Genomic DNA, 23579 nt, shown 5'->3' on the forward strand with positions numbered 1-23579 from the left:
GTACGAGCAGATACATGCTTGTCCGAAGGGATGTATCTTATTTAGAAAGGAATATGCGGAATCAAAGTACTGTGTGAAGTGCGAATCGTCTAGGTTACTGGAGGTAGACTCTGGTGAAGGTCAGAAGAAGCAGCTTGCAATTCCTATGAAGATCCTTCGGTACCTTCCCTTCATACCGAGGATCCAACGGCTATACATGTGTGAAGAATCCGCAAAACAAATGACATGGCACAAAACCGGACGTCGATACAATGCTGAGAAGCTGGTACACCCATCCGATGGCGAAGCATGGACAAAGTTTGATGCGATTTATCATGAGAAAGCTCGAGAGGCTCGTAATGTACGGGTTGCGCTCGCAACAGATGGGTTCAATCCTTATGGAATGGCTACCGCCCCGTACACCTGTTGGCCTATGTTCGTTATCCCCCTCAATCTCCCCCCTGGTGTTCTCTTTCAGCGACAGAACATATTTTTATCGTTGCTAATTCCAGAACATCCAGGAAATAATATGAGTGTGTACATGGAGCCTTTGATTGATGATTTGATCCGTGCATGGGATGAAGGGGTATGGACATACGACCGTGCTACAAGGACAAACTTCAAGATGCATGTTTGGTACCACTACTCCTTGCATGACTTGCCAGCATATGGTATTTTCTGTGGTTGGTGTGTTCACGGGAAGTTCCCATGCCCAGTATGCAAGGCTTCTTTGAAATTCATTTGGTTGACGAAGGGTGGCAAATATTCTTCATTCGACAAACATCGACAATTCCTTCCTCCTGACCATCCTTTCAGACGAGATATTAGAAATTTTACAAAAGATGTCGTAGTTAACGACCCTCCACCGCAGATGCTTACCTTAGCCGCGGTTCGTGCTCAGTTAGACGCTCTTGAGGTCAACAATCAAGATGGTGGTTTTGTGGGATATGGCGAGCAACATGCTTAGACTCAGAGATCGTGCTTGTGGAACCTCCCCTATTTTGATGATCTTCTTCTCCCACACAACATTGATGTTATGCACACTGAAAAGAACATTGCCGAGGCAATTTTTGGTACAATTATGGACATTCCTGACAAGACAAAAGATAACGTTAAGGCTACAGTGGATCAAGCAATGTTATGCAGCAGACCAAAGTTAGACATGGCGCCTCCCAGAGCAGGCAAGTCGTGGAGAAAGCCTAAGGCTGATTTCGTCCTGACGAGGGCCCAAAGGAGGGAGGTATTAGAATGGTTCGAAATGTTAATGTTCCCTGATGGGTATGCAGCAAATCTGAAGAGGGGAGTGAACTTAGCTACTATGCGAATCAACGGGCTCAAAAGTCATGATTATCACATATGGATTGAGCGCCTACTTCCGGTGATGGTTCAAGGTTATGTCCCTGAGCATGTGTGGTAGGTGCTAGCGTAGTTGAGTAATTTCTTCTGCCAGCTTTGTGCTAAGGAGTTATCTCGGACCGTGGTTGACGAAATGGAAAGAATAGCGCCTGTGTTGCTCTGTAAGTTGGAGAAGATCTTTCCTCCTGGCTTCTTCAATCCGATGCAGCATATGATTTTACACCTCTCTTATGAAGCACGAATGGGGGGGCCTGTGCAGGGCCGTTGGTGCTATTCAATTGAGAGGTGTCAAAAGGTTCTTCGAACTAAATGTAAAAACAAATGCAAAATTGAAGCCTCCATTGCAGAGGCATACATTCTGGAGGAGATGTCAAACTTCACAACAAAATACTATGCTGACAACCTTCCTAACGTGCAGAATCCACCGCCTCGTTACAATGACAGCGAAGTTGAATCGAGCCTTAGTCTTTTTCGAGGACAACATGGAAGTGCAAGTGGTGCGACACAAAAAAAATTGAAACATAAAGAGTGGCACACTATCATGTTGTATGTATTGACCAACCTATCCGAGGTGGAGCCGTACATACTGTAAGTTCTGAACAAACTAGTCTTTTCTGAAATTGTCAGTATTCTTCGACATACTATCATGTTTCTCGTTGGTACAGGGAATTCCATCGTAAGTTCTGGCGTAATTCAAGGGAACCTACCCCACACGAAGCCGAGACTCTTCTCAAAGAGGGTGCAGGAAATGGAATGCCCAATTTTATTTCTTGGTTCAAACATAAGGTACAGTCGATTTTAGAACGTACATAGCTTGATTAGAAGTTGATCGTATATGCGAATAATATAACGAACCACCCTACTTCAACTTGCAGGCTCAAACCGATTCGTCTATGAATGCCGAGTTGAGACAGGTTGCCGATGGCTGTGCCTACAGGGTCAAATCTTTTACCGGTTATGATGTAAATGGATATCGCTTTCACACAACAAGCCATGAGCATAGTCGGCCCAATCGAAAAACGACAAATAGCGGAGTTTTTACGCCAGGCTTTGATGGTGTAGAGTACTACGGAAGAATTGAAGAGATATACGAACTAACTTTTCATGGTTGCAAAGTGCTTAATCCAGTCATATTCAAATGCCATTGGTTTGATCCATCAGTCGTGAGACGGGCACCTAATCTTGGGTTAGTCGAAATTCGCCAATCATCCATCTTAGAAGGAGACGATGTATACATTGTGGCTCAACAGGCCACGCAAGTTTATTATTTGTCATACCCGTGCCAATCGGACGACCGTCTTAAAGGTTGGGATGTTGTGTACAAGGTATCGCCGCACGGTAAATTACCTGTACCAAACAATGAAGATTACAACATTGACCCCAACACATATGACGGAGATTTTTTTCAAGAAGATGGGCTCGAAGGGAATTTTGAGATTGATTTAACCGACGGTATGAGAATGGAAGTGGACAATGAAATGGTTGCTGACGATGATGCTGGAGAGGAGGTTCATAATATGAAGGAGTTAGAATTACTTCAGCGGTTACAGTTAGGATAGGAGATTGATGATGACAACCATCCTTCGGAGCACGAGAATGATTTTATTGACACGCGTGACAGCGATGATGATGAGACTTATGATCCAGCTAATCCTAATCATGACGATTATTTCTAAGACATGTATGGGCTGTACAAATTTATTTAATATTTGTCATACCATGTTATTTATTAAGTATGTTTACTTTATTTTGCACATCTTATACACTATCTGTGCTAATTGGTTAACTCTTGGCAAATGCAGGTGACTCAACAATGGTGGGCGGTACGAGGAAGATTGCAGCGCTTTACGAAAAATTAAAAGCTGCAGCTTCAGGGTCAGGTACAAGGTCAGACGCATCGAGAGGTCGAGGGAGGCGTCGAGGGAGGGGTGGAGGCAGGGGTGATGCACAGGCCGAGGAAACGGAGGGGGCACAGGTCCTTGCTAGAGGCAGGGGTCGGGGCAGGGGTCGAGGAAAGGGTAAAGGGGTGAGGCCCCCCTCGCCTGCGCCTTCGTTGTCGTCGGAGGACGAGGTACCTTCCGCGCACGCCTCTAGTGACGAGGCGGAGGTGGAGCAGGAGCAGGAGCAGGAGCAGGAGCAGGAGAGGGAGGCAGGGGAGGAGGCAGGGGATTCGCAGTCCAAGATCTGGTTGCGAGGTCCCTCGTCCCTCCCGAGGCGACCGATCCCTCTTCATTTACGCCCACTGATTCAACCCACCGGGGCAAAGTAAGTTCCTTTACATATTCTTAGTACTTTTGATATGTTCAAATTTACAATAGAAACTAATAATGTATATTACTCACTTGTGTAGGAGTTGGACTAAGCTCAGTGGGGGTTCCCACAACCGCAAGGTCAACGGCATCATCGGTCTTTTGTGTAGGCTACACTTTCCCGGTCTAGTGGTCTTCGCCGGACAGGAGGAGCCGGCCTACACGTGGGACCACTATGTCGCCGCCGCCGACGTCGGTGATCGTGACCACAGGCAATTTGCGAACAAGGTGGAGCGGGTGAAGGCCGAGCTGTGGGTAAGTATTCGAAGCACTAGATTGCTTAATACACAAGTTTCGCTAGACATTCTTGAAAAAATACTTGTTTGCAATGTGTCTATACGCAGGACTTTTATAGATGCCAAGAGGGATTCAAGGCTAGGGTGGCCTCCGTCATTGAACTAGCCGCAAAGAAGCTCGTTAAGGACATGCACTACGAGGCGCGAGTTCAGGCCATCATCGACTTCTATGCTGAATACAAAAGGATGAGGGTCAAAAAAGAAGAGGCCAGGACAATGAACCTGACGAAGGAAGAATTCATGATGGTACGTACAAAAAGTTAATATTTAGTATTTTTGAGATTAATTACACTTCACTTCTTTTGTTATATGTCACACACTTGATGATGTAGGTGCCTCCGTGGTGGTGCCGATCCTTTACCCGGTGCTGGGAACAAATGGTGGACGTGTGGTTGCAGCCCGGGTGGTTGGAGAACCACATTGCTTGCCGGGAGCGGCGTCTGCAGATGCCATATGCACCACACCATCAAGGCAGCCTGAGCCTTGATGAATACAAGGAAAAATGGGTACGTGAATTCATTTCTTTATTATCACACATAATGCACATAATACTGCATATTTTGTAATCCTTTTGTATTTTTGCCGCAGACGTCATCGCATGAAGGCCAGGAGTGCTCCCGGTTAAAGGCATGGGTTATGTCCAAAAAGGGCAAGGCCTCGGCAGACATCGACTTCAACCCGGAGGACCCCCCCGAGGCATACAGCCATCCCAGCATCCACAGCCGCGTCACCGAGTACACAGCAATGGCGAGGGAGGTTCATGGGCCAGAGTTCGATCCGAGCTCTCAGGATATAGATCCTGAAATTGTGATGAGGGTGGGAGGAGGGAAGAAGCATGGCAGGTACTGGATTGGAGATAGCGTGATCGACACTGCCAGTACTCCCACCCTCTCCCAGATCCGAGCAAGGAGCACTGACTCGAGCCCCGCGATACGGGCACGGCCTACCGCTGCACAGTTACAGATGCAGGCTCTGCAGGTTATTCCTGTTTCTTTAATTTTTCATTCATTTTGTTCATATCTTGGCATTGGCAATAAGACATTGGGATGAAATATTGTAGGCCCAGGTGGAGGTAGAACGGAAGCGCCGGGAGGAACTAGAGGCGAGGATCGAGGCGGATCGGCAGCTAGAAAGGCAGAGGACGGAGCAGATGTTCCAATACATGCAGAGTGTTTTTCACAGTTTAGGTCAGACTCCACCACCTATGCCACCGAACCTATTCCCGCCACCTCCACCACCTCCTGCAGCTACTCCTGTGAGTCACTCTCAACCTTACAATCAATCTAGAGTTAAACTAGAAACTACAGGCACTACAGACTTACACTAGAAAAGTGACTAATACAATCTCTATAACTTTGTGCAGAATCAATGGGCGGCGTCCAATGCAGAATCTTCTTGGGGGCAGTGGCCACCTGCACATACTCCTCAGCCTCCTCATCCACCTCATCCTCCTCATCCTCCTCAGTGACTTGTGAACTAGAGGTGTTAGCTGTGGTAAAACTTGTGAATTACCTGTTTCGACGAGAACTTGTGAATGTTATTTGTGTGCTTGTGATGCTTGTGCTGCAATTTATATGCCTGTGGTGTAATTTATATGCATGTGCTTCTCTGGTTGTTTTTTTGAGAGGGGTCTTTTATACGTAACATTTTTGTTTTGTAGGGGGAGCTCGGGCACTTTGCCGAGTGTTAACACTCGGCAAATAGCCCATTTTCTGTTGTATCGACGTCTTTGCCGAGTGCCATTGTCTTGGCACTCGGCAAAGGTGCCAAAAAATTTTTGCAGAAGGGCCCTTTGCCGAGTGCCAAGGGACGGCACTCGGCAAAACATGCAACTTTGCTGAGTGCCGCAGGCAAACACTCGGCAAATGGCTAAACTAATCTGGCGGGCGGGGCTCCTTTGCCGAGTGCCGCATAGAATACACTCGGCAAAGGGTAAAGCTTCGCCGAGTGTATTGTGGAAGTACACTCGGCAAAGGTTAAATATTCGCCGAGTGCAATGTAGAAATACACTCGGCAAAGGTTAAAGCTTCGCCGAGTGCAATGTGAAAATACACTCGGCAAAGGTTAAAGGTTCGCCGAGTGCCATCTTCAATACACTCGGCAAACATTATAGGTTCGCCGAGTGTCCGCCGTCTGACACTCGGCAAAGGAGCCGTCACCGTTGCTGACCGTTACCATCTTTTTGCCGAGTGTTATACTTTGCCAAGTGTATTGTGGCACTCGGCAATAAGTTTGCCGAGTGCCTGATGATCGACACTCGGCAAACTCACTGTTTGCCGTAGCAAACTTTGCCGAGTAAACGTCGCCGAGTGTTACACTCGGCAAACCCTTTGCCGAGTGTAATTGGGCCTTCGCCGAGTGCCCCAGGCACTCGACAAAGTTACTGTTTCCGGTAGTGAGCCATCAATCTAGGCCCATAGATCTAATGTCATTGATAGTAACAACCATTGGCTCTATAATAAAAATAGTCTAAATTCTAAAATAACCAAAAAATCAATATTTAGATTACGTATCGATATATACCATTATGAAAAATAACCTAAACTAACCCTCTAATTTTCATCTAAATTACCTACCTATACCATTGTAAAAACAATTATGTGACCTCCTAAACTTGCATCAAATTAACCAATCTTCCATTATTATTGAAAATATAAACTAAAGTAACCAAATTACCTTATTTCTATCTTTGTAAAGACATCCCACGATATATATGATTCTCAAATACCTACTACCATTGTTAAGATAGAAAATACTAACATATACACATGCATGTTTGTCACCATGTAGACCACATATAAATTTAGGAAGTGATGAGAATATCTATTTCATGTTAAACACATAGCTCAAACTAACAAAATCAACAGATGTCCAACACATAGCTCAAACTATGAATGTGGATGAAAAACATATCTATATGAGTATTATGTTAAAGGAGCATGGTGTTCATCTTTTATTATTATATATGGCACCTTATTTTTTTATAAATATCTAATACTTATATACGATTCTCAAAGTTTGGAGCAGTGTATGTTAATTATAATTTAAACATAGACAAAAATTCAGGAGTAGTCAGATCCAATAACACATGGATATACCTTACAACTCTAGACCTAAAGTTGCAGAATTGAACATTATGACTTCCCTACAAGGAAACTCTTACAGCAGATGGCCGTGAAATTCCTTTTTCGAGCTCCATATCGTTCCCTTTGCTGATCTAGTTGATTTCTCCAGCATCAAAAAGACCAAAATTGCTCCCTTTGCTCTAGATGATATCTCCCATCAGTTTGCTCACCCTTCCTCTACTCACGATTTGGCAGATGAGCATGTCACCATTTCGTGTCCAAAGTCCAGCAAGGTGCGGGGTGCGCCATCATGTCCTCCATTGTCTCTTAGATGATTTTACCTCCTCTTGGATCAGTTTGCACATATACAACATGCTAAAGCCTCATTTATTCTATCCCTGACTTTACTTCATTTTTTGACATTTTTATATTATTTTATTTAATTGTTTTGTGTAAAAACTTGGGACTAACTTTTTTCTTGAATATTCATGATAACATTTTCAAAAAATTCTAAAAAATATTTTGAAAATTTTTGTTAGGTAAGTTATTTAAATGTTTTTTATAGCCACCCTAGCATTTTATTGTAGAGGGACAAATAAGATATGTGCAATGAAAGATAATAGTTTCATAGGCGTCGGGAAAAAACAGCACATAGAACTAATAAACGCCTACTCCGTCCTTTCAATCTATTTATAACTTATTCATTTTAACATCAGCTTTATCGAACAAAGAGAAGCGAGAGGTTTCAACAAAAATGTTTTGCAGAACATAACTTGCAAAAACATCGTCGGCTTTTAATTATTGCGGAAGGCATGCATTAGAGATTTAGAGTTGTCGTGAACCAGACAATTTACAGCTAGCATGCAGAACCATCTACATTATGTAGAGAGCTCTCGGAGCTAGAAGTTTAGTCAGCCATAGCCATCGCGAAGCAAAATCCAATAGGTACTTCTTTTTCCATTAAAGGCTCCGCCCGAATTTCATTACCAAAGCAACGAAATTACAAACATGGTTCAAGTCATTTGTAACCCAGACAAAGCTACTGAAGGGTAAAAATCCTCCAGATAGGAGGAACAGAGGGCCTGCTAACTGGGGATGAAAAACAGAGATTCAGCTATTACATCAACCAGAACCAGCAACTAAATGGTAACCAGCTTAACTGTCTACGAGATCCTATTAGCAAAATCCTTCTTTTCTCCCTCTGATTTAAGCTTCATCGGGCAGACATCTACTGAAGTAGTACCGTTCCTGCGTCACCTGGCGACGCTTCACGAGGGGGGCAATGCAGTGTCATTTCCTTTAGTGCTTCTCCGCCCATCTCCAATCTAAGTTCAGCTTGTCCTTCGGCTTCTGGAGATCTGCCAATATGTGATAAAAGAAGTTGCCAGGCAAATAATTTCAGTAAGGCCCCGTTTGGATCATTGGAATTGAATTCCATCCTAATAATCATAATTTAGACACAAATTAATTAAGCTAATATAATTGTATGTGGAATATAGTTGTATATTATAGTTGGTGGTATGGGAGAGATACTTATATGCTGCACTTCTACTATAGAGAAGCGAGTCTAAGAGCGTGCTATAAGAATTGAATTCCATTCTAATAACCATAATCTATAGAATCAATTTCCATCTTCCACCCCATGAATTTAAGATAGGCTTATATCTAAACTTTGGAAAGTTGTGGAATGCCACATTCCAACATAAATTAGCCTACTCCATTAAATAGATTCCAATTCCTTCAAAATGAAGGGACCCAAACAGGGCCTAAGGGATTTAATCTTTTTCCCATCAAAACAGACTGAATTCCTTGATTTCCATATATAGGGCCCAACAGATTGCTGAGAGGCCTACTGTATATATCTTTCCACCATTTGCTATGTATCTTTTTGCCCACTCCCAATATTGATCAAAAGAGTTTGGTCTACAGGGAGGTCCTATTACCATGGCTGCTAGGTTCCAGAGTATCTGGCTAAAGAACAATGAAAGAAGATATGATCTACAGATTCATCCAAAGGACAACAACTGCATCTTTTATCACCTTGCCAATTTCGCTTTAAAAGGTTGTCTTTTGTGAGGATGGCATTTTGATGAGTTAACCACATAAAGATTTTGATTTTTAAGTGAAGTTTTGACTTCCAAATCCTCTTGTGAGGTTCTTCTACCTCGAAACTGCATAAGTGGGAGTATACGGATTTGACTTAAAAGGTTCTTTATTTTTTCCATATCCATTTCGGCCTGTCATTGGATGATAGAGCACATACAGAGAGCATGTCCCTCAGCTGCCTTAGACTAGTTTGTGCTCTCTCATCTAGCCATCTTCGGAATGTTAATCTCCACCCTTTATTAGCCCCACTTGCTACATTCCCTGTTTGTTCATTACAGATATCAAACAGCTCCTGGAATTTATCTTTAAGTGAAACAGAGCCACACCAAGGGTCCCTCAAAAAGTCAGTATTTTTCCCATCTCCAATTAAAACTATTCTATCTTTCAGATATATATTCTTGACTTTTAATAGATCATTCCGCACAGGGGAATTGATTGGCTTTGTTTTCAGTTGTGTGACACCCCCTTCATTCATATATTTCTTCCTCACAACTTCCTGCCAGAGCCCTTCTCCTATTTCCAGTTTCCACCACCATCTGCATAGCAGGCTCACATTCATTTTCCTCTAATCTTTGATCCCCAGCCCCCCTTTTTTCTTTGGTTTAGTAATTTTGATCCATTTAATGAAATGGTATTTCCTTTTAGTTCCCCCTCCTTGCCAGAAGAATCTCTTTTTAGTTCTATCCATTCTTTTCAGAATTATTTTTGGTAGTAAGTACATCGACATGCTATATGTTGGAATGCTGCTTAAACAAGAGTTTATGAGGGTTAATCTTCCCCAAATTGACATAGAGCTCCCCTACCATCCATCTAATCTCTTCAGCAACTTCTAGTCCGGTAAGAGCCAATCCATTATATGGAGTCTAGCACCAGATACCGGGACACCAAGGTATTTTATTGGCCAAGATCCTATAGCACAGTTCATCATTTCTGAGTACATCATTGATTTATGCTCCTCCTGTGTAATCATGATGATTTCACTTTTATTGAAATTTATTTTAAGACCTGACATCTTTTCATATATGAAGAGCAGAAATTTCATGTTTTGCGCAGTCTCTTCATCATCTTGCATGCATAGAATTGTGTCACCGTCGTACTGTAATATCGCCACCCCATTGGGTATATATTCAGGGAACAATCCTTTATCAGTCCATTTTCTTGAGCTTTGGTAATCATTTTGGCTAAGGAGTTACCCCATTGGGTATATATTCAGGGAACAATCCTTTTATCAGTCCATTTTCTTGAGCTTTGGTAATCATTTTGGCTAAGGAGTTAGCTGCCAGGTTAAAAAGAAGGGGAGACAAAGGGTCCCCTTGTCTGACTCCTTTGCCACTTTGAAAGTATCCTCCTATCATATCATTTGCTTTCACACTTAGTGTTCCACAAGTGACTACTTCTCTGATCCATTTACACCAGGTCTCACAAAAACTTCTTTGCTTCATGCTTATTTTATCACTATATTTTTCAAAGTCCAGTTTTAGTACCACCCCATCCTTTTTCTTGATTTTTGTATCATGTAAAATTTCATGTAAACTAAATACCCCATCCATTATATTCCTTCCTTTTATAGAAGCTATCTGTCATCTATTGATAATCCTGCCCATGCTGTCTTCGAATCATAGCATCAACACTTTGGTTATGATTTTGAAGCTCCTATTGAGCAGGCAGATTGGTCTATATTGTTGAATCTTGTTAGGTTCCTTTGACTTTGGGATTAGAGTAATGATTCCATAGTTTAGTCTCCCAATATCCAGCTTATGTTCTCCAAATTCCATAATCATATCCATCATATCTTTTTTGATAATCTCCTAGGTAGATTGATAAAATTCCACTGGGCCTGGAGCTGTGTTTTTCTCTATTGAGAAAATCACCTTTTTTATTTCTTCCTCTGTAGATGGTCTAGTAAGCATCTAATTTTCCTTACTGGTTACTTTCTCAGATTGATCCCAGCACTCTGGGTCTAATTTGAAGGTTGGACTATCAGAGGGTCCAAGTAATTTTTTGTAGTATTGAGTAGCATGTTTAGTGATGTCTTCATCACCCTCAATGTTTGTGCCATTATGTTGCGAACAATATATTGCATTTTTCCTTTTTTTCCCATTAGCTACCATGTGGAAGAAATCAGTATTGTCCTTCCCCATCAGAAGCCACTTTGTGTTGCATCTTTTGTGCCTGTATAACTCCTCTTCTTCCAGCAATCTCAAAAGTTCAGTTTGGATGAATGTTTTCCTGCTCAGTAGCTCTCTAGGCAACATGCCCTCTACTTCTTTCTTTTCTAAATCTGCTAGCTCAGCTCGAAGAATATGTTTGTATCTCTTGGTTTGGCCTCTCAGGTTTATGTCCCAGCCTTTCAGAAATTTCTTGACTATGTTAGGTTCGATGTACCATTTTTCTACGTCATTCTTAGCAACCACCCTTTCTCCCCAAATCTTTTGAATTTTAGGTAAGTATTATATGTGATTAATCCATGAAGTCTCAAAGCAGAAATGTTTTGTTTTTCTAACTTTCTCTTGATCAGTACGCAACAACATCGGGTTGTGATATGACATATATCTAGGAATTTTTCTTAATTTTTTCTAGGGGAATTCAGGCTCCCAATCTTCACTTATAAGGACCCTATACAGTTTTTCTAGAGTGAGGTCTATGTGATTATTGCTATATGTGTACATTCCTGCATTCAGTACTATATCTCTTAATTTATAGGAGTTAACGATACAGTTAAACATGTCTGTGAACCTGTTTCCACAAAAGCTTTTATTTTTTTCCTCACTATATCTTAGAATGTTAAAATATCATCTTATTAACATAGGTAGCTTCCTGGCTACACAAATGTTGGACAGTTAAGTAAGGAACTGCTCCGTCTTGTCATCATGTGCCGGCCCATACACCATGACCAACAAAAGCTTTTTTATTCTTTTTATCAAAAACTTGAGCAGAAACTGAAAATTGTTATTCTTCAAGTTTGATTATGTCAAATATCTCTACCTTCACACCACAGAGGATCCCTCCAGATCTACCTTTTGAGGGCATCGAGTGCCAGGCATAAGATCTATTAGGATCAACTTGCCTAAAGAACTTTTCCAATAGCAGTGTTAGGTACTTCTAAGATACTTTTTAGAATAGCATTCAAGATGGAGGATTGTTATATGCAGTGAAAGGCTCAAAATAGCAGTGTGAGGGAGCACTCCATGTCTCCATATATAAATCTAAGGCTGCTGCTAGTGATGCCAAGGTCTCTATGCATGGCACAAACCAGGCGAAACAACGATCAAAACCTGAACTCTTCGGAGTGGCCATCAATGTTTCAATTGCTACTATCTTGTCACATCATCATCCAGGGTGTAGATATTAGAGAACCTTGAAAAAATCATATTTTTCCAGACGAGATGAACAAATATTCAGTTTTGAGTTTTTAAATCTGAAGTCATTAAGATGCTCAAATAATTGCTGTAATAAGCATCATGTGGCGCATTAAACATCGGCAGCTCTTCAAGATCAGCCCTAACATGGTTCTGCTCATCATGCACTACTACAGGTCTCGCTATTACTGCCGGCTTATCACCGCCGGTTTATAGCGATTCTACAACAAATTAAGCTATAGGACATCAAAACTGGTAATGAAAAATCCATCACCGCCGGTTTGTTATACAAGCTTACGGTGATAACTATCACCACCAGCTTGTATAACAAACCGGTGGTGAAGGGGGAGCTGGACCTGAAATTTTTGTGTGATTCAATTTTGAGAAACTTTGACGTCCACGGCCCACCCCTAGTCCCCCACCCCTACCCCCCACACGACCACACCCATGGCCCTCCGTCCTCCCCTGAGCGGATAATGCTCCCTCTCCTTCCTCGGCTTCTCCTCCGCCCTCCCCCGTCTGCTTGCCTCCCCTCTCTCTCCCTCCGCCGGCACCTCTCTATGGCCTCCCTCCCTCCGCCAGCGTGCCACTCTCTGGCCCTCCCTCTCTCGGGTGCCCCTCACCTCCCCCCTTCGCTCGCCTCCCCCCCCCCCCCCCGCCACTCGCGACAGTGAGGAGCAGCGGCGGGGCGAGGAGCGGCGACAGCGCATGAGTAGGGGAGCGTTGGCGCAAGCTGCAGAGGTGGTGTGCATTGAGGAGCGGTGGTGGGGAGCAGATCCAGGGGTGGCAGCTCAACGGCGTAGGGAGCAAATCCAGGGGCAGCTGCGGCGGCGGGAGCAGATGTAGGTAAGCCTCACTCCCTCCCCCCCTCTCTCCGGGTCACAACAGGGCTCCAGCGGCGAGCGAACGGGCATGCGGCGGAGGCCGGTGGGTGGCAGGGGAGGCGCGGCGGCGGGATGCAGCCGGTGGGGCTAGCGGGTTGGGGATTTTTTTTAATTTTGTTAATAGGCATCACCGCCGATTCTGGAACCGGAGGTACCCGTCACCGTCGAAAGTCATACGACGGATCCGAAACCGGCGGTAAAGGCCGGTTTGGAGCCGGCGGTGATGAAGTCTTCTGTAGTAGTGATGGTTTCGCTGCAGAAATTCTATAAAGTTCTTCTATTAAAAAGGAAAAACGAACTTGCACTAATATCATGGGCAACAGAATATATATATAGAATAGTCAAGTAGAAACATGTGTATAGGTGTTTTGAAATGGAAAACCTATATATAATCTCAAACAGTCCATTAACGGAGAGCTTACAGTTTTTTGCGATTTAGCTTTTTTTTACAAGAAAACAAATGTGAGACGCGCGAACGAACCTCTGTTCAAACATTTTATTTACCACCAAAGGCTGTGATAAGCTAACATATGGCAACGCATGTTCCTTTATTTACTATGAAGGACATGTTCCTTTATTTACTATGAAGGACCGGAACAGGCAACTAGAAGGGGTGAATGGAAGCCTTCAATAATTCTTTCAAAGAATAAATCCTATATTCCGATTGTCATTCCAAACATACCTTACTTCTAATCGTCAAGACGATACAAGTCAATTCATGAAAAGTTCATCCTAGAAACGATTAGAAATGCTCAAAGCGTAGCGGAAGCAAATTGGAAAGAGCTCAAAGTATAGCGGAAGCAAATTGAAAAGAGCTGCTCACTAATTATCAACTAAAACAAGAGCTCCGGTTAAGCATGCGAGACATTAGTTGAGCAAAGCTATTGAGCGATACAGCAAGCTACTATTGAACAAATGCTACTGCCAAACACATAAGCATATATATTACTGGGGTAACAAAAAGACAGAGCAAAGATTACTAATTTAAAAAGGAAGCTAGTTACTGTCGACACAAGCAAAGGAGCTGCCACTTCAGAGACAAAGCAATTAACTTTCCAAAGCAATGATTTCTCCACTATTCACAGACAATGACACTTCAAGTATTCAGTTCGTGCACCTGATCTTTACCTGAGTTCCTTGGCTTGGTCTGCTGCATTCAGAAGCTACAAGCTGCACTGCTGTTGTTGCTGTTACAGAAGCTTGCAGGCTTGCAGACAGAACGAGAGCGGCTGCTATTCCTGCACGAATTTTTTTCTTTTTTATAATGTTTTTACAATTTTGCAGAAACGAACAAAAAAATTTGCAGAAGTAGACCTATGCCGCCGTACGAAACGGCGGTAACTCCGCCACAGGCAGTTGAAACAGCGGTAGGAGGGACGGAGCGCTGCATAGCCATCTACCGCCGTGTGAAACAGCGGTAGGCTGTTACCGCCGTTTCGAATGGCGGTAGCTGGGGTATTGTCCTTTCAAGCGGCAACATGCTCCAGCTTGGTTTATTTTAGTTTCGCCGGGTTTATTTTGGTTTAACCAGGTTTATTTTAGTTTATTTAGGAGGTGGATGCTATAGCCAGTTGAAATGGCTATAACTCTGTTTTAATTTTAAGTAGTTTTTTTTGTAATTTTGTATGATATTTTTAAAAGTGAAATATGTAGTTTCATTGCAATATGTAACTTCATAATTTGAGAGAGCTAGAGTGATTGAATGAAATAATTGAAAATGATTTAACTCCCGACCATTACATACATAGCGGTTTCCAGCGAGATTGCAACGGATACAAACGAAATTTATGCATAACATACGAACAACAACGACTCTAGGGTGGAAAAATAATTATAGATTGCAGTAGCATGTGCGGCACGGGTGCTATCCTAAACCGATGCCGTTCCTAAACCTAGCATGCCTTAGGTAATTGAAATAGCTGGGGAAAGAGACATGTCTACTTTCTAGTAGAAATGGCTCTGCGAGGACTGCGATGGCCCAGCTCCATAGTAGCCAGCATACCCAGAGGATGGCGGAGACGGGGGGCGATCCTTGTTGTGGTGGTAGGAGCACTTGCACCATGGATCGGTACAAATCAAGTCACCTGCAATGTCAACCGCCCAAGGATTTGCGTCAACTTCGGATTGAAGGTCCTCGACCTTACGCTCTAGGTCAAAGATCTTGCACTTGAGGTAGTGTATGTACTCCTGTGTTAGCTTAGGAAGTGGTGGATCGACCCACTTAGCATAGCGGCAGTTTCCTTCATCAAGATAAGTCTGAATGTGATGTTAGTTTGTAGCACAAGAAGCTTAGGTAGAGTAATCAAGTAATAACTTGACTCACCAACCCATACGAGCATCGAAAGAAATGGCAGCTTCCATCACCGTAGCTGTCATAGAGCTGGACGACACAAGCCACACCATGGTGACACATTGGTAACACATCGTGGCGGTCGTTATAAGACCTAAGGGAGTTTGGAGGGGCGTAGTTAGCCCTATCCTCTAGAGGGAACTCGTCGAGGGGTGCCTTATACTCCGTTGGGCCAAAAGACCCTAGCCAATTGATGGTTGGAATAGGAGCACCCCCTCCTCTTCCCCTCCTCCCATGACCTCTCCCTCTTGCGGATGCCATAGTTCTTACTCGTGCTCAGTGGCGTGGAAGTATATGGGAGTCTTACCGTTCTCAGTGAAGGATATGGGAGAGGGGGGTTCAATATAAGGAGTGCTGAGATGGAGATACACTGCACCCCCATGTGCTCAGTACCCCGTCGTGTTCAATCATCCTGAGAAATGGTACATATAGGCTTTGCAGGTGCAGGGATGTAGGTGTAAGTGTGGAGTCCCATCTGCCTTAGAAGGCTTCATGTTCAGGTTCCTTACAGTCTATAGTGTAGGCTTTTAAGTGAGGGTTCACATCAATAGTCTATAGTGTAGGTTTTTCAGTGAGGGTTCACGTCAACAATGGAAACTATTGTTTAAGTATTGTACCCGTAGAGCAGTGTAATGGGAATAGTGTGGAATCTCAGTACTCGAAGCATGAAGACAAAATATTAAAACAGTACAAGCAACAGTACAATGGTATCCGAGGCACTCAACATGACAAACCTAAAAGAGCACCTTCCCTAGGATAAAATGCCTTAGGTAATGTCAATCGTTGGAGGACAAGTAATGTTCTACTGGGTGAACCAGGGAAGTTTCCCCTTCCTTACTATTTTGGAGGAACATTCTGCCTCCTGCTTATTCATCTTCTTCTGTTGTTCTTCTTCCTGGAGGAGCTGAGCCTGACGATCTTCAAATTTTTCCTCCTGCCATTTTAGTGCTGCCTCTCGAGCACCTAACTGCTGGCGCTGTCTCTGCAGTTCATCCTTTTTGCCCTTCAAATGGATTTGTTGTTGGCGGATGCGCGTTCTTCCTTAAGCCGAGCAGCACGTGCCGTGTCTCGAGCCGATTCCATCCTACCATAGTATCGGGCTTTGGTCTCTGCACCACTAGGATTATGGGCACCTCCCCTAAAGGCCTAGTATTGATCCATTCCATGATGTGCATGCCTGCATGTTTATTACTGATTAGTTCAAGGTACCGATACGTAGAACACGTATTTAAAATGTTTACGAACAGACTAACCTTGAAATCATCGTTAATGTCAGGACACTTGAAATACCTACACCCCTTCTTCCCCCTAGGTATGCGCTCATTCCATGGTGGAACCCCATTTCGCTCCTGCCTCCACGATGACATTTCTTAAAGGGCGATGCAACCTTACTGGAAACAGTTGATTCGAGTTGGGTAGTGTTAGTAGTGCGTTTGAATGTTGCTTGAACATCTCATATATAGAACTCTACTGAGATGGTCCATGGACCATGTCCATAATGGCAAATGGAAAAGGACATGCATGGACATCATAGCCTACACCGGCGTAGCTATCAAAGTCTTTGCACCGGCCTACTTGGGAGAGGCGGGGCCCGACTTGGGTGATGTGACGTCTCGACCAGACAAGCCATCTGCGATGCAAGCGGCACTCAGCTTTGTCATGGTCACTGCTGAGGTAGGGTACGACGGATTCTCTTCATCCATTTTTGTCATGCTCACCTTTGCTTTGCTGAGAAGATAGAGGAGAGGGCGACCACATCCGCTATCATACTGAATAGCCTACGGAGTACTCTACACTCTACCAAATTAGTAGCCTGGGCATCGTTTACAATTTGGTGTTGCAAGCATCAAAACGTACACACCACACACTGGATAACATCGTATCCTGCACCGGCCTACATAAAGTAGTTTGTGATTGAGCACACATCGTAGTCTATAGAATCATACACGTGATAGTCTGCACTGGCCTACAAAAGATAAAGGAGGTCCTATGCACTAATGCGTTCTCACTTGAAACAAGGCTCACCTTGACCACAACCACACCTCGCTGCCAGTTGTGCTGTTCTGATCTGGTACTGATCATACGTGAAGGGCTCCGATGGGGCAACCTCGCAAGGCGGACGTGTAGTTGCGGCCGTAGGTGGTGTCGCGAATTTCTAGGTGGCTCCCTGTGTCGGAGGCACGAGGGCGTCACCCAACTGTGAAGCACCGAGCTTGTCAGGGTCATATCTGAAAAGGGAGTCCACCTGTGCCGAGCTCGACCTCTGGACCTCACCCTTGATGGAGTCCTCATCGGTCCCACCATGGTCTGTGTACCCTATTATGGAACCAAATAAATGTTATTGTCAGTTTCGTTCCGTATTTAAAATGGAATAGAAAGCATGTATTCATGACACATTGAGGTGGCGTAGCTCTGTACCCGGTGGAGCTGAAGACGGTCTGGCTGCACTGTAAGCTCGGTACTGTTGTAGAGCTGTGTTACGAAATTATAAGTTAGTACGAGGAATCGGACAACATTTTATCAATGGAAAATGAGAAAGTAACAAACACGTACCTGTTGAGGTCACGTACTACAAAATAGTCGACGTGCTGGGGGGGCATACCAACACGGTGTTGGTGGGACAGTCGATGGCCTGGGGGTGGGTGCATGTGCTTGTGGTGCAGAAGAGGGGCCGGGGTACAGCAGACAAATGGGTGGCTGAGAAGATGTACCGGGCTGGTGAGTAGGAGCTAGAGAGAACGAACGGGGGTAGGCAGCCCGTGGTGGAATCACGACATCCGTGCGACCACCACGACAGCTGACGGCCCTCAAGAACCTACTACAGAAGCCCAATGCGCTCCTGTACAGCATCTCATGGTCCCTCATAGTCATGTCGTAAATGTTCTCGACGCCGTACCTCAATGCCGTGTCGACCTCTGCAAGAATGTCATACTTTTGGCACACCACATGATGCAGTTTGAGTAAGAAATGATGCAGAAGCTTACCGCAATGTCGAAGTTCACATCCCTCGAAAGCGGGTATGTCTGCATCATAGGCGCGGTCTCCCTCGGTGGCTACCTCGAAATGTACTTGACCCACGTCCTGGTCCTTGGCAAGAACCACCGAAGGTATGCTGCGAAAGCGTCATTGTCGTGTGGACGGTCCTCATGCTCCACCACCTCTGAAGCTGCCACCTACATCTCGATCCATGGAACCATCCTTGAACCCCACAGGGTCTCAAGCCTACCACCACCCTGATGGGTTCACCTAACATAACCATCGTGCAACGGGTTAGAGCAACAAAAAATCTCTATTACAAGGAGAATGATTGGGTGGGGTGTACCTGTAAACGGCGGCCAGGACGACGTGAGTAAAAGGGACTGGGGAGTGCTGGTACCGGTTGAACTGCCTCATCACACGGTGCACCGCGTACTCCTTGATGTGGATGTCGTAGACCAGTGGCCTCATCATCATCCAGTACTGCATGTCCCGAAGGCACAACGAAGAGAGCCCATGGGGGGCACGAGCGTGCACCTCCGCTGTGGTGTAGGGTCTCCACCTCACGTTGGTGTCGACAAGAGCGTTGAACTGACCGACAAAGTTAGGGTATGACTTCTTCGTCTACACCCCAACCCATGATCCCTACAAAAAATAAAGTCACGAAAAGGTTCACTAATCGAAACATGAAATCATGCATCATATGAATTGAGTAATTGTAGGTCTAGTACCGTACCTTCCTCAAGCACCAGAATGACCCCATCGTGGGTCTGTCGATGTCATCGTGCTCGAAAGGCAGCTTCGGGTAGGGGGCCATGTCAATCCGGGGCCAACCTATCGAGAAGCGCTCGTACGACAACATCTGAAGCAGCAATGGGCAGCCAACGAAGATGGGCTCCATCAAGGCTACCTTGCAGCAGCCCGTGCAAAGGCCCCCTGTAGGTCGCTACCAATACAGCTGAACCCCAGCTGTACTGCAGAACCTCATCCAGCAGGGCCTCTGCTATGGCCCTCGCGTAAGGAAGTAGGTGCTTAGGCACAGAGTTCCCCTGGGACTTGCAAAACATGATCCACCTAAAGAGCCATAGCAGGTACGCCTCCAAGTGCCGCGCAACTATGGCATCGGCGGTGGTGTCTGTCATGTAGTCGGCCTGAACAACAATAAAAGATAGTTGACAAATTCACAAAAGTTAGAGAAAATGATATGAAAAGTCAGGTAACTAAGTACTCACACTGAACTGCATGAGCCACTTCTTCATGGGCCCATGTGTCGTGCTGAAGGTCCGATACGGCTCAGCCTGATCGTTCCGCTAAACATGGGCAAACCGGGCCAACAGCTCCTCACGCTAGCTAACTAGCACGTCCACCACCGCAACGGCCCTCCCGGCACAAGGAAGCCCAAGTAGGAGGGAGACATCCTCAAGTGTTGGGGCCATCTCACCTACTGTGAGTTGGAACGTGTGCATCTCGGGCCGCCAATGGTCCAGAAGAGCTGCTAGCAGTCCCATGTCAAAGTGGAAGCGTGTCTACTTCTCTACACCCCGCGCGCTGGCGTTGACCATGTCTCCCTCAACCAACCTCGCTAGAGAGATGAGGCCCGCAACGCGTAACCTGTACCATGCATACCATTTATTAGTTCAAACAACGCAATGTTAGAACTTACCATTTATTTAACTAAGTACAACATACCTCGGAATCCAACGGGCATCGATCGGCATTGTCGGAAGCGGGACACGTGCCCGAAGCATGGCGAGGTTTGCACCCCGTACGGTAGACATGAATGACCTGTGAAGGCCGTCCAAGGTAGGGTTGAGCAACTCTGGGGTCTAATACCCCTCTAGAACCTCCTGCACCATACCTGTAACACGAAAAATATAAGTACGCGCCCAAAATAATAACAGAGGAAAAACATAAATGAAATAAAATGCACTAGACATGAGATATTGCAAAGGCAACATAAATGAAATAGTACATGATACGCTAATATTATAATGTCTTACTACTACAACTAAGAAATACAGGAGTCTCTCCACATACAACAAATGTCACGAATAACATTACATATGACAAGGTCTGCCTAACGTACGAGTTCACAAACATACAACACAACGAGTTCACAAACATACAACACATGAATCACAGAAGCCCATCATTGTTGCTACATGCACGACAACCCCGACCATGCGCTGCAGCATATGCGTCACCGCTTGATGGTCCAGCTTGGCTACTCCCAGCTCCATATGTTGTTGCAAGGCAATTCTTGTAGGTGTGACCGGCTTCATGGCATTTGGAGCATAGGCGGACATCAGGACCGGCTTCAGATTGATCCATGTTGTTTCGGATGCGTCTGTTCTTGCATCGCCCGACCCCTTGGAACATTTCTGGATCAGGGTCAGGAATGTAGCGCGTGGCATTACCAGGATTGTTTATGAAGTTTCCTAGTAAACGATATCCATAAATTTTGTTCCTCCAAACGTGCCATACGGTTTCCTTCAGGAAGTAATGCAGCATGAACAAACGAGGTTAAAGTCCCCTTGCCTCGATACATGAAGCAATGACATGGGTGCAAGGCCTGTGCAGCAACCTTGGCCTCTTGCAAGAGCAAACACACCCTTCATTGGTGATGATGCACTCCTATGTGTGCTTCTCGCGCCTCCCCCCCAATCGATCTTTGTCCCTACAAAGAACCTCAAACCACCATTCCACGGCTCCCACTTCATAAACACATTGCTTATGAGCCTTCTTAATTGCTTCCTCCATATACTCTGTCATCTTGTACCCATAAATTTTGTGATTGTCGCGCACTGAGTTATCAACCACCCTGTACCTTTCCTTGAAGTACTTCATGGTGCAGTGCAAAAAGAATTCCACAATACCAACAAGGGGCAGTCCCTAAACACCGCACAGGACCCAGTTGTAAACCTCAGCTAGGTTTGCAGTCATTATACCCCACCGATCACCTCCCTCGTCATAGAGTAATGCCCACTTTTCCTTCGGCTCATGCTCAATCCACTGTGAGAAGCTCTTGATGGACCTTTCCCATCTTTGCCTGATATTCAGACCATTGAGTACGACGTCCTCCAGAGACATAGGGTGCTCGGCCTCACTGTTTTCTGGCCTCTTGCCTAGGTCTTCGGATTGTTTCTTTGTAAGCTAATCAAATTTCTTCCACAGTAGGTTGAATTTCCTCTCCTAATTCTGGGTACATAGCCGCTTGAACATTTTCATAAGGGTCTTGTTCTTGAATTAACTATGGAAGTTTGCCCCCATATGTCTCATGCGCCACCTGCTCTTCAAGTCCGGCCATATCGGAACCTTGAAACGCTCCACACTACCATTCTGTAGGTCTTCGATTTCTTGTAGAATGCCTTTGTGCTGATCATAAATTAGACAAACACCCTTCACATCCTTCAGAATCATCTGCTTCACTCTCTCAAGGAACCAATATCAACTATCTCCAGACTCCTTCTCCACAAAGGCGATTGCGAGCGACAACACCTGATTGTTACCGTCGGCTATCAAGATTGTGCCTTTATACCTTCCAGTTAGAAATGTGCCATCAATGCAACTGATTGGGAAACATCGCTGCAAAGCCTCAATGTAAGGACCCAAGGGCAAGAATGACCACTGCAACACCTATTTGCTTGGAAACTGAGCACATGGATAGGCTTTCAGGTCGTAGTAGCTTTTTGGGTTCCTCTGGCATATGGTGTGCAACAGGAGAGGGAGGTTGTCATATGATACTTCGTATGTACCCCACTTCATCTCCAACGCCTTCTGCTTAGCTTGGTAAGCTTTGTGGTAGCTAATCTTATAATTGAACTTCTCCTCTATGGCACAAACAATTGACTTGGGCTCGAAGCTGGGATTCTCCACTATCTGAGGATACAAGTATTGAGCAACAAAATCAGCAGTGAGGTTGCGGTGTATTCCATCCAATTCATCCAGCAAGCATTGGTGCTCAACCACTCTAGTTACCTTCCAGTAATCCTTCCACTTCCCCTTGTATGCGTGCACCCAAAACGGGCAATTGCTTCTCACACAGCAGACATCATACACCGTCAGATTGCTCTTCACCACTCTGAACTGCCGTTGCAAAGATAAAGTAGATCATCGCTTCACAACTGCCTTCACCTCATCCCTACTAGGGTACAAAACATCCACGCAAACCTCATTTTCCTTGTACTCCCAAGGGACATTTTCCCCTACATTGACCTGTAGGGCGGAATGGTCATAAGTTGACTAGTTCCACGGGATAGGGTAAGCATCTTCCTCATTCGATGAGTCATCATCCATGGCACCGTTAGCCTCTTCTCCTTCCCTCTCCAGCTGCTCAACTAACTCAGGGATGTCTTCCCCCTCATCAGCCTCCCCATTTAGCTCACGGCTCTGCATCTCCCTCTTCTACCCCATCTTCCTCATCTTTTTCATTTTGCCCATCAGTACTTCCACACCTTCCATGGCTTCAACTTTAGCACCTCCTACTTGTTCTTCCATCTAACTGCCAGACCCAACCTTCATGAACACTTGAACATACAATATGAGCGGTAAACCGCGCTTGGTGCAACCATTTACATAAACTCGGTAGTTCTGGGTTCCTTCCAGCGGGATTAGCTCCCAAAAATTTATGCCAGCCTGTCTCCTCACTACAGCCCTAACAGATAGATCCACTTGATCTCTATCAAGATCAAAAGCCTTACAAAACTACTTGCATATGCCTCCCCAAGTCCTCTCTCTTGCTCTTGGTAAATACTTGCAAAACAACTAAAATCCACTCAAATCTACCCCTTCTGGACCATATCTAACGTTCCCCAAACCATAGAATACTTGGAATTATAAACTTTCCGACATGCCTGCCAATATACATGATACGAACAGTGGAAGTTACTCTCAATAACT

The 23579-nt window shown here is 44.8% G+C and overlaps 1 pseudogene; it reads left to right on the top strand.

Annotated features, from left to right (window-relative positions):
* On the top strand, positions 1–1408 carry LOC140220163 (uncharacterized; annotated as a pseudogene).
* The last annotated feature ends 22171 nt before the right edge of the window (positions 1409–23579 follow it).

Source organism: Setaria viridis, chromosome 8 (assembly GCF_005286985.2).
Source record: "Setaria viridis chromosome 8, Setaria_viridis_v4.0, whole genome shotgun sequence".
Classification (NCBI taxonomy): domain Eukaryota; kingdom Viridiplantae; phylum Streptophyta; class Magnoliopsida; order Poales; family Poaceae; genus Setaria; species Setaria viridis.